Genomic DNA, 16,723 nt, shown 5'->3' with positions numbered 1-16,723 from the left:
AAATGCTTTTAAAAACCCTTTAAGTGATCCTTTAGTGATGTGGGGACATTTTATTGCTGTGTTAATGCAGGTTGCATCTTGTATGTGTGTAACCTTCTAAGTTACACCCTTCATTTCCAATATCTGCTGTGACACATTACAGACAGTTTCTGCATTTGATAGAGCTGTGCAGTTACTCAGAGAGTTTGCAAAATCAGTATTCACTCGTGATCTTCCTCTCTGCTGAAGCTGCTTCACTCAAAAAAATGGTTTTGTGGCACTGTTCTTTTTACCCAAATATGTTTTGTTAAAGTAACACACATATATTTATTTTACCACCATAACACTATTGTATTGCGTTTAATTAACTTAACCTGTATAATTTTCCACTTTACTTAATTATCAATCGTTAAACTAATGTAAATAGTTTAATTTCGCAATAAACAAAAACTTAATTTGATTGTGTTCAATCTGCTTAAATATGTAAAATTAAAGTTTACTTAATCCGTTTGTGTTGGATTACATGAATGATTTGTGTTGCATTAACTGAAACTGGGCGGTGCTTGTTAGTTCCCAGCATGCTTTGCATATAGCTGAATTAAGACAGAATAAATGTCGAAATGAAGTGTTATTTTATGTGTTTTTTAGAAAATGAGGAAAGGGGAAGACTTCATAGTGTGTAATTGTGTTTAATGTGTTTGCTCTTGTCGCTGAAAGAGCATAGAAATCTTAGCATTTAGTATGTTAGTAAGTGCTATTATTAGCTAATAGCTAGCTGTTATCTAGTAATTCATTTGAGTTGTCACAACACAATGAGCTTACATAGATTCAAAAAATGTCATTAACATTAATACAAAATAATTTGCTTGTGTGGAACCACTGTCCATAATTGAATTAAGTTAGTTTAAAGAGTAATTTTTTTGAGTGTTCATTTATTCATTTATTGTGTTCTGCATGTATTTTACTACATGCCCACTTCTGAAATCAGCAAGAAACTTTGCTAAGTGACACATTTAGACATGCAGATGATAAAAAGCAGATTTCAAGAGTTTTAACTTTCAAGAACCATTTTGCAGCTTTTTCCCCAAACACTGTACAAATTCTCTGTATCTTCAAGCAGTTGCTTAGCAATGTTCAGTTAGAAGTGGACGAGCGTCCCATGCCGGCGGTGACGCTCCACCCGCCTCCTCTTGCTCTTCTTCTGGCCAGTGCAACAAGAATACTAATGCACTTCAGGCTACTTCTACATTAATCCTGTTACATTTGGAAACGGCGTGCTTTCCACACTAGCATTTTCAAAGGTTTCTCATCCACATCTAAACGTCGGAAAACACTAAATTCTCCTTACTTCGCATGCGTTAAACCTGATAAAAGCTCACTGAGATGATACAGATGAAACAGACATCATCACGCTATTCTTCTGGCAGGATCGTTTTATTTAGTTTAGTGAAATATATTCACTGATGCGTCCAGGTCATACTCAGTCACCATGTTTGCTCTTAAAAGTGACTGCTCTCATGTTTTGCTGCAGGACAGCAATTGTGAGTAAATTTTCTGTCATCTTTGCAGGACTGCGATATGAAGAGTGTACAAAGTAACTTTAGCCACAGTTTGGAAGTGAATAGCATATAATGGGCACATACTACTATGGTATTATAAACATACATATCCGTTAGTTCAAGATGCGTCACATGACTGAACATCGTTTTCAAATACCTCAGTTATCACAGTTCACACTAACACATTTTTAAATGTATCCACTTGGGAAAGCGTTTTCAAAAAGCTAAGTATTTGCAGGACAAAAACGCTATCTCATTGTGGACAGAAGGCCAAAATGGAGTGAAAAAGATGCAGTTTCAAATGAAAAGATTTTAGTGTGGGCAAGGCTGAAGACTGAGAATGGAGGAATATGCATGTAAACATCAAATTTTAGTGTCTAGTTTGGAGTATAGAATTTTCCACTTGAGCGTTAGTTTTTGGGCAAAGCCAAGGATCTGTGTCTCATACGGATTTTTTGTCATAGTTAAAGGTGAACTTGGTTTCTTTGCAAAAATAGTGACACTTTTCAAACAGGTTTCTCTTCGTCCTCCATTGTTTAGACAAACGGATAGTCCTGTCCCACAGTCAGAATGTTTGCATGTCGGGCCGCTCACACAAACAGATCAATGTTAAGTCACAATAGCTACGTTAACATGGACACCTTTGGGTTCAATCGGAATGAAATCAATCCGATTGATGAACCCGAACACGCTGTTGAACATGAACATGATAAATCAAGTAATCGGGTTGATGTGCGCGTTTATATCTCACAAGCTTCAAATCGGAATTGATTTTTTGACATGCGCACACAGCACGAATATACTGCAGCTGTTCGCGCATAACTATTCTCCTACGCTATTCCGCTATTTCACCGTCATTGCACATGCGCAATCCTTTTAGTTTCGGTTTTCAATCCGATCAAGTGTTTACATGTTCTCTTGATCGGATTACAAAAGGAATAAACCACCCCTTTCAATCCGATCGAAATTCCAATCGGATCGAGCTCAGTCAGATCGATTAAGGTGTTTACATTACAGTTTTTTAGTCCGATTGAGCCGTCAATCCGATTATGAGGGTCCATGCGAACGCAGCTAATGTTAAACATTCTGCGGTCTTAATAAACAAAAATTATACATAGTCTATCTGCTTATAAAACTGGCACACAAATGAAAAGAAAAAGACACCAAAGTCTGTTAAAACTGACTCGCTCTCTAAATTGTAAATCCTCAGAATCAGAGGTGGTTGTAGTATTCAAAAAAACACCTCTTGTATGTCATCAAGTGTATTTTTGGCATTTAGCACAAAAAGACCAAACTCTACAGCCTAGGGATCCATCTTGAACAAACACTTTACCAAACAGGAAAGAGCCATTACAGAGATAACTGTGCAAATGATCTAGTTTACATAAGAACAGCCATTATGTGACATTGTGCCCCTAATTTTTGATTATAAAGTTTGTCAAGTTTTGTTTGGTTGCAATAAATCAGCATTTTGGAATGATTTCTGAAGGATCATGTGACACTGAAGACTGGAGTAATGATGCTGAAAATTCATCTCAGATCACAGGAATAAATTACATTTTAAAATAGATTTACGTGGAAAAGTTATTTTACATTGTAATAATATTTCATAATCTTACTGTTTATACTGTATTTTTGATTCAATAATTGCAGCCTTGATGAGAATAAAGACTTCTTTCAAAAACATTCACAAATCTTAATGATTCCAAACTTAAGTGTATAACCCTAACTTTAACTGAAACCATATCATCATATTATCTCGTATAGTGTGACAGTTTATGCTTCATGCAATCACCACAGTATCTTTTGTTGAGCCATTAAAGCCTAATTGTCAGTTGACAGTTTGACCTCACTGTTATTTACACTACAATCATCATGATTTTTTTCCCCCATTTGCCAGACATTGTTTTCCATTGCATTGGAGGTATACATTCCATCTGTCCAAAAGCATGTGAATTATTGTTTATCAGAGGGAGGTTTGTGTCTCTGATTATTTTGTGTGTTAGGTTGCATTTGCAGTGCTGCTCGTGCCTCAGTTTTCAAGGACTTCTCTTGAGATATGAACTATCCTCTGGAGAGGAGTATAATTAACCCAAATGAAAACAGGAAGTACCTCGCCCACGTGCTCAATCTTCCCTCTCCATCCCTCCCTACGGGTGTTCATTTACTCCTCTTGCCTTTATGTTGCGATACAGGACGAACTCAAGGGAGTGTGTCGTGTCTCATGCCTCTCACTCATTTCTGAGCCTTTACTGGAAACGACGGGGCTGGTTTCCTGAAAAACTCTTCAATTATCTCCCAAACAAGTGGAAATATACATGCTCCTTTCATGCTTTTGAATATTTCTAGGAATGCACCGATATGAAAATTGTGGCTGTTACAATAACCGATATTTTAACTAAAAAAAAGAGCCTGATTACAAAAACAAAAGTCTCACCATTAAAAGCCAGTTCCCAAGCACTAAATTATAATGTTGTCATTATAATTTTTGCAGCCTATATGACAGACTTGCACTTAACTGTATTTTCCTCTTTTGAAGTGATTCCAATCATATTTCAAGGAATTCAAAACCATCATGTGCGCATCTGAAGTGTCTCAGCTGAAGGAAGTAATCCATAACTTATCGGCTTTAATATATCGGCCAAAATTTCTTATCGGGCCGATAACGATAACATTAAAAATTAAAATATATCGTCCGATACCGATATGGGGCCGATATATGATGCATCCCTAAATATTTCAATGTGAAACAAATTCAGGTAACAGTCTTAGGAGCTATTCACACAACTCTTGCTAGCAGTGGAAAGGTTATGAGATTTGAGATTGACGGATATTGATTTTTCATAAGTGATACCAATAACGGTTATTTGCATGTTTATGTATCCAATAACCCAATATGCAGAACCGACCTTTGTTTATTGTTTTATTTCTGTCTTTGACACAGTGATAACAAAAGCACTGAACTGAACAAACTGTTTTGTTTAAGACTTTCATCAATAATGTTTCTGTAATTTCACTCCCTCCTTACATACAAAACAAAACATTCTATATCAATAAATAGAGGAGTCTTAAAGAGTGCATTGTCACTAAAGTGATTCCGATTATGGAAAAAATGCTTAAATATCAGGGGAAATATTGGTTGCTCTCTTAAAGAGATGTGCTTTTCTAAAAGTTGAAGCTATTTTAACTTTGAGCACCACACTTTTAGAACGGCATGTCATGCAAGAGACACTGCAAAACACGCAATGGGCGAGCGCAACGGTCAAGCATGTCCATCTAGAACATATATACTAGAAAATCAATAGAAAAATAGCGCAGAGGAATGCAAAAACGGCCCTTCAAGTTAGTGATATCATTTTTAAAACAAAATAATGTCCAAATAAAATATATTTTTCTTATCAGCTTTTATTTTTTTATTTTATCTTACATCCACAAGTTTATTAATGTTTTTGATTGTTTTTGAAGCATGACTTTTCTAATGATTTGAGCAAACATCACCATATTAGTTTAGCATTGGAAAATGTCAAATGTAGTTTTTTTTCTATTTGTCCTTTATCAGAAACATGAGAGAAAGAATACTTTTTTTTAATATCCCCCAGTTTTGATCATTTTTGAAGCATGACTTTTAAGCATGACTGAGAGAAAGCTTTTTTTTTAAATATCCCCATGCAAATTTTAGTTTTGGATCAGCTTTGAAAAATAATTTTTACTAGTGCATGTGATCTGAACAAACAACACTCTATTAGTTTTGCATCAGACAATATTGAATTGTAGTTTATTTTTTGTCCTTTATAAGAGAGAATTTGGTTTTGTTGTTTTGCTTGAACTTTGCATATAGGTCAACAGATGAGTCACATGATCCACAGCTTCTCTAAACTACTCCAAACCACATTGACATTTTCTTTGACCTGAAGAAAACGCCCATCTGAGAAATGTACAGTCTTTCTCATTTGAACGTGGGACTGAAGCTCTACTGTCTGGAAATCTACCTGTTCATTCATCCATCTCTGACTCACTTGCTGTGAATGTTTCAAAGCCTTTAGCAAGTTTGTCCTGCATAAATTCTTCTTGCATTGGTCTATAATTTATGTCCTTTCCTCAGTAAATGAAAGACTCGACTAACCCTAAGCCTAACAACCCAGGTGTTTGACAGCTGCGTCAGCCTCTCTTCCCTCTCTCCCTAATCACAGCCTATCAAAATCATAAACCTGGACTTACCTCTGTATTTCACCCCTGTTCACTAAGGAAAGGATCTCACAGTGAAGAGAGTATTACACTCAAAAAATATTAAGGCCTAAATTTAAGATGTATGTATTTAAACTGCATATAAAATTTCCATCCATTTAAATCACACAGATTACACATAAACACATTAAAGGGTTAGTTCACCCAAAAATGAAAATTATGTCAGTAATTACTCACATTCATGTTGTTCCAACCCCGTAAGACCTTCGTTCATCTTCGGAACACAAATTAAGATATTTTTGATTAAATCTGAGAACTGGATCACTCCTCTATAGGCTTCTAAGGGATTGAAACTTGTTCCCCGAAAAGTTCTTAAAGACATCGTTAAAATAGTCCGAGTAACTACAGTGGCTCAATCTTAAGTTTATCAAGCGACGAGAATACTTTTTGTCCGGGAAGCAAAAACAAAAATAACGACTTTATTCAACTTTTCATTTTCTTCTGTGTGGGCCTCGAGTGAGTTCACGAGCGCCACGACGCATGCGCGAGAACTGAGAAGACGACGCAGACGGGTCTCGATGTGGTGTTTAAAATGGTTCTAAAGTGTGCATTTCTTGGATGTCCGAATCGTGAGAAACCAACTAGAAAATTAAAAGTGCTTTACTAATGCCGCAAAATGAATGGCCTTTCACACAAATGATCGTGAGCGTCGTCTTCTCAATCGCGGCGCTCGTGATCTCACCTCAGGCCCACACAGAGGAAAATCAATAGTTGAATAAAGTCGTTATTTTTGTTTGTTTTTTGCGCTCAAAGTATTTTCAAATATTTTCAATGCAATATTATTCTTCAAATTGCTTAAAAATCAGCATTCTAATTTATTTTGAAAACAAATTTATTCAGTTAAAAAGTGTGAACTGGTTAAAATGTGGAACGAGCTATATTCAGTTAAAATGTATGAGATAGAAATTTTTTTTATTTATTGAAGATAAATATATACCTGGTTAAAACAGGTTAATAGTTTAACATCTTAACTGTTTCATGTATGACTGACAAATATGCATCACATTAAGTATAGTTTCTGTTAAAACTCTGTAATCCAAATGCATAAAAATGTTATGTGCAATGAATCCATACATCTTATCCATACGTAAGTTTAAAATTAGTAGTTTATCCAAAAATGAAAATGATGTCATTATTCACTCATCCTTCGTAGAATTCAAACTTTAGGTTTGACGTCATTGCAACTGGTTCTGGTCTTTGTTTGAATGCGGAACAGAGGATGAGATTTGCGAGCTGCAACAGAGTGGAAGATTTTTATTGAATAGCAAATATTAACATGCATTTTGTCACACAGACCTGAAATATACAGCGCACATGTTGTCATGAGATCTGATATAATTGCCCTTTTTGTTACTATGAAGTGAAGATTCATGATTGTGCTCAACGGCTTTGAAAGGACATGAGGGTTAGTAAAGAATGACACAGTTCTCAGTTTTTGGGTGAATGAGTCCATTACGCTACTGACTGGTGGTCTCTGATCTCTAAAGCTCAGACAGGTTTTTATTGATATGAAGGAGGAGATTTGTCTAGTTTTGCCCTTGTGTGGAATGCACACACCTGCAGGTGTTTGCTGAGTGTTTCCTGTAATCCATGTGACAAAAGAGCCTGACATCTGGTCTCATCTGTGCTCAGTGAGGGCGAGCTGCTGTTTGTGTGTGTGTGTGTGTGTGTGTGTTCCACTGGTCAGACTACTGTTCAAAAGCTTGGGGTTGGTAGAATTTTTTTAAGTCTCTTCTGCTCACTAATCAATGTTTGAAAACTGTTGTGCTGCTTAATGTGGAAACCGTGATGCATTTTGTTTCAGGATTCTTTTATTAAATAGGAAGTTCAAAAGAACAGCTTTTATTTGAAATAGAAATCTTGTGTAACTTTATAATGGCCAGATTTACTAAACGAGGCAAATTAGCATGAAAGCGCAATTCCATAAAAGCGATGGGAGTGTGAAGTTCAGCGCTTGATCTACTGACGACACACACATTAAAGAACACAGACACAGCCGGATCATTTCCATAATGACCAACACAATCTACCAAGAGCAGCGCAAATTAGAGTCTGGTTTAAGACGGGCTTTTTTTGTGCGGTAAATAATGGCGCAAATACCAGTAAATTGACGTGCGCAAAACTTAGTAAATCACCTTGCATGATTCATTTAAATACTCTCCTCCCATACATTTTGCATCTGAAAGGGAAACTCCTACAAATGCAAATGCAAAAAGATCAGCCGCAAAAATAACCTTGTCCATGCCTTTCAGTGCTAATGTTTCACTGCATGTCTTTAATGCAGTCCTGACAGTAGCTTTTAACAGCAAAAGAGGGTTTGCGCTGGAGCAAGCTGTTGGTAAATCTGGCCCTAAATGTCTTTGCTGTCACGTTTGATCAATTTAATGCATCCTTGCTGAATAAAAGTATTCATTTCATTAACAAAGTCTTTCTGACCCCAAACTTTTGAATGAATGTGCATATATTTACACATACGGAGGCTCCAAATGTGTTTTTGACACATAAGCTACGTTTAAAAAAGGCCTGAGTTTTGTCACATTATAGAAGAGATTGCACTTTATTTTAGAGTACTTACATGTACTTACTTATCTAGAAAGTACTGGGTAATTTAAGGTAACTACAGGGGTTAAGGTTAGGTTTAGGGGTAGGTTCAGGGTTAGTACCTAGTTATTACCCAGTTATTATAATTACTGTAATAAGTACATACATGGGAAACAGGACTGTAAAATAAAGTGCTACTATACAAAATATCAAACCAAGTGGCGTCTGCAAACACTTGATGCTAAAGATTTTTACTTTTCTGAGCCACTTTTTAAAATCATTTTAACCAACTGGTGTAGTTTAACTATCAAATGAACTATCAACATGATCCAAAATGTTTGTCATTCGATGTGTCCGAAATCGTATGCAACCAAAGTAGGCAGTACATATGAATTTGAACTTAATAAAGTATGTTCTATATGGTATGAATATGGGTAGTATGAACGAAATTTGTGAAATGATTTACCAAAAATAAATTGTGTGCACTTATTCGCTCTTATTGAATATGTGAGAAGGATTAACATCCAGCATGCTTGCTTTACCGTTATGATGACCTTATCGTTTATCTCAAGATAATGTTCAGTAGTAAGTGTGCTCACTTCCAGACTGTGGCACAAACCCCTGCAGTCATACTGCGAAAAATACTGCCAGACAGTATGGATGGAAGAAAGATGGAATAAACAGATTAGCCGAGAGTGTCACGCTCCACTGAAGACTTATTTGAGGTTTGATGATTTCCTCAGGCCAGCCGGAGTGAGTGATGAAACGTGTGTGTGTGTGTGTGTGTGTGTGTGTTCTGGTTAGACAGCTGTCAGCACAGTCCAGCGCTTCGGATCAGACGACTGTGAGCCAAAGGACAACGACACGAGAAGGTGAGCGCTGCTAACGGTGAAGATTTTTTTGACATTTTTATTTTATGTCTAGCTTTTATTCATTTGTATTTCAGTTTTAGTTATTTTAGTACTTCAAGTTAAACTAAAATGAGAAAGAAATGTGGCTTTGGCGACTAGCTGAAATAACATTAAATAAAATTCTGTTTTTATTTCATTTCAGTTTTTTAACATGTATTTTTATTTCAAGTAGCAAAATATATATTTATATATTTTTTGTTATGGTTAGTTTTAGTTAACTAGAGTATAACCCTGGTGGACTTCTGAGCTAGTTTTTCCAAGCATGTTTTAAATGTTTAAATGTCTATTTTTCAGAAATATCCATTGAGTTTCTTGGGATTTTCTGTGTTTTTTCTATTTTATATTTACATCTTTAAAACATTTTAATGTATATTTATTTTGTCCGCAAAGGGGAAAAGGGAAGATTATACTGAACAAGATCCATTGCTTCCACATATCAATTTTTCATGTTAGCCAGATTTTCTTAAAAATTACAGTAACACTTTATGAGGTCCCATTAGTTATCATTTGTTAATGAATTAACTAACTATGACCAATACATTTCTTACATTATTTATTCATTTTTTGACGTTAGTTAATTGTTAGTTAGTCATATTTAGTTCATGTCAGCTCATATTTATTAAATAATATTAACAGATATTAACTTTTGATTTTAATAATATGTTAGTAAATGTTGAAATTAACATTAACTAAGATTGATTAGTGCTTTAGAAATATATTTCATTATTAGCTCATGTTAACAAATGAAACCTTATTGTAAAGTGTTACTACAATTGCATAAAATTCAAATGCATTTGTTTCAACACAAACTTTTCACTGGCAGTTAGTTTAACAAAAACATCAGTAGCATAAATGTTCTTCTGCTTTATTTTTTGCTTCGCTAATATTCAAAGTCTAGGACTAGGCATGGCTTTCAGAAACTAAGGCTTCTCCCAATGTTATGGGTAAGATTAAAGTTGCACTTTTCTTCATAGATGTTCATTTTGGCACTGTTATTTTGTGACTACAAGCTGTGTTTACTGACCTTTAACCTCAAGTCTGAACTCTGCGTTTGGGTCAAGGTAGTTTTCCTTCTCCAGTTGGCCTGTGTGTGTTGGATCACATTCCCAAGTCAAACCTCAGCTGATATCATAAGGGTGTGTGTTTGTGTAACGTGAACCCTCGGTTCTCCAGCCACCTGTGCTTACGGTATAGGGAAGACAGTGGGCTTTGTGTTCCCAGGTCTGTATGTCTGAACACACACGCTCGGCAGGGGGCGGCTGGGTGACAGGTGCGAATGATCCCTGAGTTCCTCTGCGATAAAATACTGTGTGCCGTGGCAACTGAGAGCCACCATGTACACTACTGGTCAAAAGCTTTTGAAAGAAGTCTCTTCTGCTCACCAATGCTGCATGTATTTGATCAAATATACAGTAAAAACTGCAATATTGTGAAATATTATTACAATTTAAAATATGTGTTTTCTATTGTGCTATATTTTAAAATGTAATTTATTCCTGTGATCAAAGCTAAATTTTCAGCATCATTACTCCAGTCTTCAGTGTCACATGATCCTTCTGAAATCATCCTAATATGCTGATTTGCTAACAAGGAAATATTTACTACCAAGTAAGATTAAAAAAAATTAAAAATGCAAAAGTGACAGCAAAGACTTAAAATGTTCCAAAAGATTTTTATTTTAAATAAATGCTGTTCTTTTGAACTTTCTATTCATCAAAGAATCCTGAAACATAATTTATCACGGTTTCCACAAAAATATTGTGCAGCACAACTGTTTTCAACATTCATAATTATCAGAACGTTTTTTTGAGCAGCAAATCATCATATTAGAATGATTTCTGAAGGATCATGTGACACTGAAGACTGGAGTAATGATGCTGAAAATTCAGCTTTACATCACAGGAATACATTACATTTTAAAATAAATTCAAATAGAAAACAATTATTTAAAATTGTAACAATATTTCACAATATTACTGTTTTTACTTTATTAGTAATCAAATCAATGCAACTTTGGTGAGCAGAAGAGCCTTCTTTTAAAAAATCTTGATTATTCCAAACCATGGTGTAAATTGTAGTTTCGTGTAATCAGACATTTGTATGCCAGTTTGCATAATTTTCTGTCGAAGAACTGACCCCTCAGGGTGTTGAGGTTTGGCTGGTTAGTCTCGGCCATTAACCCCTGCTGGTAAATACTGTAACTGCACCATTGGAAGCGAAAGAAACCGTGGTAAAAACAAAACAAACTCTGATTAAACACATTTTAAGGTCTTTTTGGTTACTACTTTTGAACAGCCATCAACAATTATTATTCAAATTAAAAATGGGTGTGATCACAGTTTTCTTTTTTGTCATGTGGTTTAGGGGCGAGTTTATATGAAATAGTTGATATCACAATAATAGACTGTTCTGAAAAAAACAACAACAATAAACTAAGAAGAATATAGAAATCTGCAGCCGGTTGCAACAAACCACTAAAGTGAAGAAACCCATTAGTGATAATACCATACAATTATAACTAAGGGCTTTTTTAACTTTCTTAAATGGTTTGTCGCTGTCTACTTGCAAACAAGTACTCAAACTTTAAGATTAAGTAATATTGCTATGCATTTTAACTTTTACCCCGGGTTACACAGACGAGGCTTATGTCTAGTCCCGGATTAAAAAGCATGTTTGATCTGTTTTAAATGAAAGCAACTTGCATATCTTAAAAATGTCAGGGTCATTGTGTTGTCTCAAGATGCTCAACAGTAATGTGTTTTTCTAAGGCACATTTATAAAAGATACTTAAATGTCTTAATTAAAGCTGGCTTAATCTAAACCCTGTCTGTGGTTTAGCAACAATGGCTGTTTTAAATGATTTCTTTGATTGAAAGGAACAGATATTTAAATATCCAGATCATGTGTGTATGGAATACTGAAAAAAAAAAAAGGCAATATAATGTTTTCAGCCGCGTGGCCCGGTCCAGCTGTGGGACGGGGTGTCTGTTTTTAATGAGCATCTATTAGCTGCATCGTTGAGACTGATTGTTTGCGACTGAGATTGATGAATGTTTGAGTCTGTCCTCACCAAACACTGAAAGTGTGGTTAAATATAAACCCTCGAGCCTCTCCCATTATCTCCATGTGGTCTAAACACTGTTTGACTGGGAGGTCAAGTAGTTCCCATAGAAGGACATACTGCGGGTCGGTGTGTGTTTTCTGAATGTACATTTATTCTTGACGTTCTGCTTCCCAAAATACACAACGCACATTCGGATCAGACCTGGTTAGGAAGAATGCAATTTCTTTATTATCTATATTGTAGAAAAATATGATTAAATACAACAAACTGCATCTTGTGCTTCTCAATTGTTTCTCTTGAAAAAACCTGTAATCTCACATGTCTCATCTACAGATTCAGAAAATATCTCAAAATTGCCATGAAGTGGTGTCCATTTGTTTCTGTTTTTATTTCTCTTAACGTTGTCTAGGGAAAAAAACATTCTCAATTGTTTCATAGATAGAAATGTGATTAATTAGGGAGGGCTGCTTCTCAGCCCCACACGTGTCTCATCTGCAGTTTCAGAAAACATCTCAAAACTCTCATGCATTTTTGTGTCTGTTGTTATTTCTCCTGAGGAATTGTAGGATAATCATCTGAGACACTTACATTAAGCTTCTTGGGTTATGGACGAGAACAGCTACAGAAGAACAGTTTCTACGCAATAATTATGTTTTTCTGAGTCTGTTTCTCAAAATACACAATACACACCGGATCGGCGTCCTTGTTCGAGTTGTGACCGTCTGATATCAGGCTTTTGTCTGTGCCGGTCACTCCCACAGCAGAGAAAGCTTGATTCCCAGACCGTGTGTGTGTGTGTGTGTGTGTTTTCTCAGGCCGTGTGAGGTGCTCAGAGAACTAATGTCTCTCTCTCTCTCCATGACGTCTGCAGACTCACATCTACAGGATCTAGAGAGGATACACACACTGACCGCTGGATGTAGAGATTCACCTTTGTGAGTAAATTCTGCTTGATATTTTAGATTAATAGCATAGCTGAAGGAATCAAATCTGTCTTATTTGATTAGTTTGATCGGATGAGTCCTGTTCAGAGATGTTGTGAAATGCTCCTATAGAAATGCACCGCGTTGGTTATACACCAGTTACCTGGCTGATGAATTGTGTATTAAGTTTATTAATAGTAATACATTTAATGATTTATTGAACATTGGTGTCTTAATGTTGAGATGTTGTTTATTGCCTGCTACTCCCTGAGAAACATACTTTTTTAAAAATAGCATTGTGTGTATATATGTTTATGTATGCACACACTGCAATTTACAAATTCATTTTAATTTAAAGAAGACATTTTAATTTAATGTTTTAAAGGCTCTTCTGCACACCAAGCTGCATTTATTTGATCAAAAATACAGTAATATTGTGAAATATTAAAACAATTTACAAGAACTGTTTTCTATAAATGTAATTTATTCCTGTGATGCAAAGTTGAAAAAGACAACATTTAATTGAAATAGAAACCTTTTGTAACATTATAAATGTCTTTACTGTCACTTTCAATCAATTTAACGCTTCCTTGCAGAATAAAAGTATTAATTTCTTATTTAAAAAAGGTTATACTTTATTTTAAGGTGACGTAGTTACTCGCTACTACATGTACTTACTATAGTAATAACAGTAAATTATGCATAATTGCATGCAACCTTACAGCAAACCCTAACTGTAACTCTATAGTAAGTACATTTAGTTAATTAATATTACTCAGTACTTATTTGAATAAGTACAAATTAACTACGTTATCTTAAAATAAAGAGTAACCAAAAAAAACCTTACTGACCCTAAACGACTAAAATAACGACTAATGTTGAAAATCTAAAACTGACCAGTATATGAGTGCATTACTAGTTAATACTCCTCTGAAACTCTAGAGAAATAATCAACATCTTAAAGACATCTCGTGTGTGATGTTTCTTTCCTATGGCCTGTGTTGTATTTAGACGTATAATTTTGTCAGCGGATGATTGACACCAGCAGTGAAGAGAGCTTTTAGAGAATCTGCAGGGTTTTTGCCACGAGGTCAACAGGAAGTGTTGCAGTAAAGCGCGGGTGGCCCTCAGTGAGATCAGGGTGTCACATTCCACAGCAGGGTGAGTGTGTGTGTGTGTGTGTGTGTGTGTGTGTGTGTCCGTTCCGTCCCGGATTCCCCTCCTCGGCAAACACTGATGTCAAACTGACCCGCATCGTACGTCAGCACACGCCACATCTGTCAATCAGAGACGCTCATACCAATGCCAATGCTCCAACTCAATGCGTCGAAAAACTGCTGACAGCTTTGTTTATTCTAAGCATTTAAAGACAGATGCATTCTGATTGGCTGTCAAAGTTTTTAGCATTCATCAACCGAAAAAAAAAATATTGCTCTGAAAGTATTTGCAATTATATTGTTTCTCTGTGCCGTTATGTTGATAGTTGTGGTGTGTTGAATTCACTATTCTTTTAGGGTTCGAGTGATTTTTATTTACGTTTACATTTATGCATTTTGCAGATGGTTTTATCCAAAAGAGGATAAATCAGCAAATCAGCATATTAGAATGTTTTCTGAAGGATCATGTGACACTGAAGACATGATGCTGAAAATTCAGCTTTGATCGCAGGAATATATTACATTATAAAATATATTCACATAGAAAACAGCTAATTTAAATTGTAATAATATTTCACAATATTGCTGTTTTTACTGTATTTTTGATCAAATAATTGCAGACTTGGTGAGCAGAAGAGACTTTTTTTTCAAAAACAAATGGTAGTAATAACACTGAAGCTGCAATTCTTTCTTTAGATTTTAATGTGAAATATAGCCAAGATCTGTTTCTTTAGATCCTCCCATGAAGTTTCTCATTCTCTTCAGAAGACAGATTAGAATAAAAGTTGGCAAGTAATAGTCACAATCTCAATGATTCCACTCAGAGTATCAGGGCAGATGTTTGTCTCGAGAGCTTGTGGGTCGCGGTGGACACAGGTTATCCGTCGCACACTTGAGTTATGATTATGGGAAAGCGAGCAGGGCTGCTGTCCCCGTCATTGGACTAATTTGTGTTGGTGGTGTTATCAGATGGTGGCTGTCACTGGGGAGGGTCTTATCTGTTTTTTACCATCTCACAAAATGGGGTTTCTATGTTCGAAGAACATATTTTGAGATATTTTCAGCAGCCGCTTTTGAAAAACAGGAAACAAAGTGACTGATGTTGATGGCAGATGCTTCTGCTTCTGCTGTGTGTTTTTATTCCTCATCATACTGTACCTGTATACATGGACAGATGTACGTTATGCTTCTGTGAGCATCTGTTAATGAGCGGGAACATAACATATACTGATTTAGCAGGACTTTAACTTTGTAATGGGTCATATTTTTATTGTTGGTTGAGTTCTTGTTAAGCCACCCGAGAGTGACAGAGAAAAACATTGTGCACAGTCTTGAATTGAACAGCTTGGTGTACCAAAGCAGTGATTTGATAGATTAGACCAGCTACTGTGTAGAGATACTTTACCTCTTAACCCAAGTTAAGTTGGTCTGTAATACACGTTTGAAAAGCTGGAATTAAACTGAAATGGTCTGAGAATAATCAAGACATTACAACTTTTTTTGGAGCACAAAAGTGTGTGTGTGTATGTGTGTGTGTGTGTTTATATAGCTCTTCAGTCTGATTCCTGTTTCCATTGTAAGAGTGATTTCTCTGATTCTGTTTGTTCTGGTGGATCTTCAGGATGATATGTTCTGCAGGAGTTGTGCTACTAATTTAACTGTATATCAGGCTAAACAAGTTCAGTCTTGACCTGCATTGTGAAGAACAGCCCCCTAGTGGAGAATAGGATGAATTATCATTACACTGGATGCCAGAAGAGATAATAGCTCAGTGTTTATTAAAACCCTTAAATACCTCAATCAGATACCAGAGGCATTTCCTCCGTTTTGTGCACACATTTATGTAGGGCGATTACAATATGGTGAAACAGTGCTTTTATTATTACACTTACTTTTATGCACTTGGCAGACACTTTTATCCAAAGCGATTTATATTGCACTCAGAATCTACATTTGCTTTCCCTGGGAATCACACCCAAGAGCTTGGTGTTACTAGTCCCATGCTTTATGTTTGAGCTGCTGTTTGTCATTATCTACTCAATCCTTTGTTGCTTCAAATCTGTAAGCTTTTTTACATGGAACACAAAATTAGATTTTTTGAGATTGAGTCTTCATGCGTTCCTTTTGTTCAAACTGTAGAGCTAGGTCATGGGTTCGATTCCAAGGAAATGCATTAACTGATCAAATATAGACTTTAAATGCAACGCAAGTCGATAAAACCGTCAAATGCATAAATGTGAATGCGTCTTGTTCATATAACATGTCAAAGTTGTTTATAACAGTTGGCCATAAAACTTATGCACAATATTCCAAGTCTTCTGAAGTCATACGACAGGTTTGTGAG

The 16,723-nt window shown here is 35.8% G+C and overlaps 1 protein-coding gene across 6 annotated transcripts in view; it reads left to right on the top strand.

The window, feature by feature from the left end:
- Positions 1-16,723, top strand: part of plekhg4b (pleckstrin homology domain containing, family G (with RhoGef domain) member 4B) — a 73,099-nt gene that overhangs the window by 4,069 nt on the left and 52,307 nt on the right. For 2 of the 6 annotated variants that reach the window (XM_077221651.1, XM_077221652.1), the window contains exons 2-3: positions 9,133-9,196; positions 13,171-13,234. The gene's annotated coding sequence lies outside the window, so the exon portion shown is untranslated. Of the gene's footprint in view, positions 1-9,128; positions 9,197-13,170; positions 13,235-16,723 lie in introns of all 6 variants that reach the window. The other 4 variants (XM_077221655.1, XM_077221650.1, XM_077221654.1 and 1 more) reach the window with 2 other exon arrangements.

Source organism: Siphateles boraxobius, unplaced genomic scaffold (assembly GCF_051911475.1).
Source record: "Siphateles boraxobius isolate OS27281-9 unplaced genomic scaffold, OSU_SipBor_1 84, whole genome shotgun sequence".
In the NCBI taxonomy this organism is placed as follows: domain Eukaryota; kingdom Metazoa; phylum Chordata; class Actinopteri; order Cypriniformes; family Leuciscidae; genus Siphateles; species Siphateles boraxobius.
This window is presented reverse-complemented; position numbering and strand designations above follow the sequence as displayed.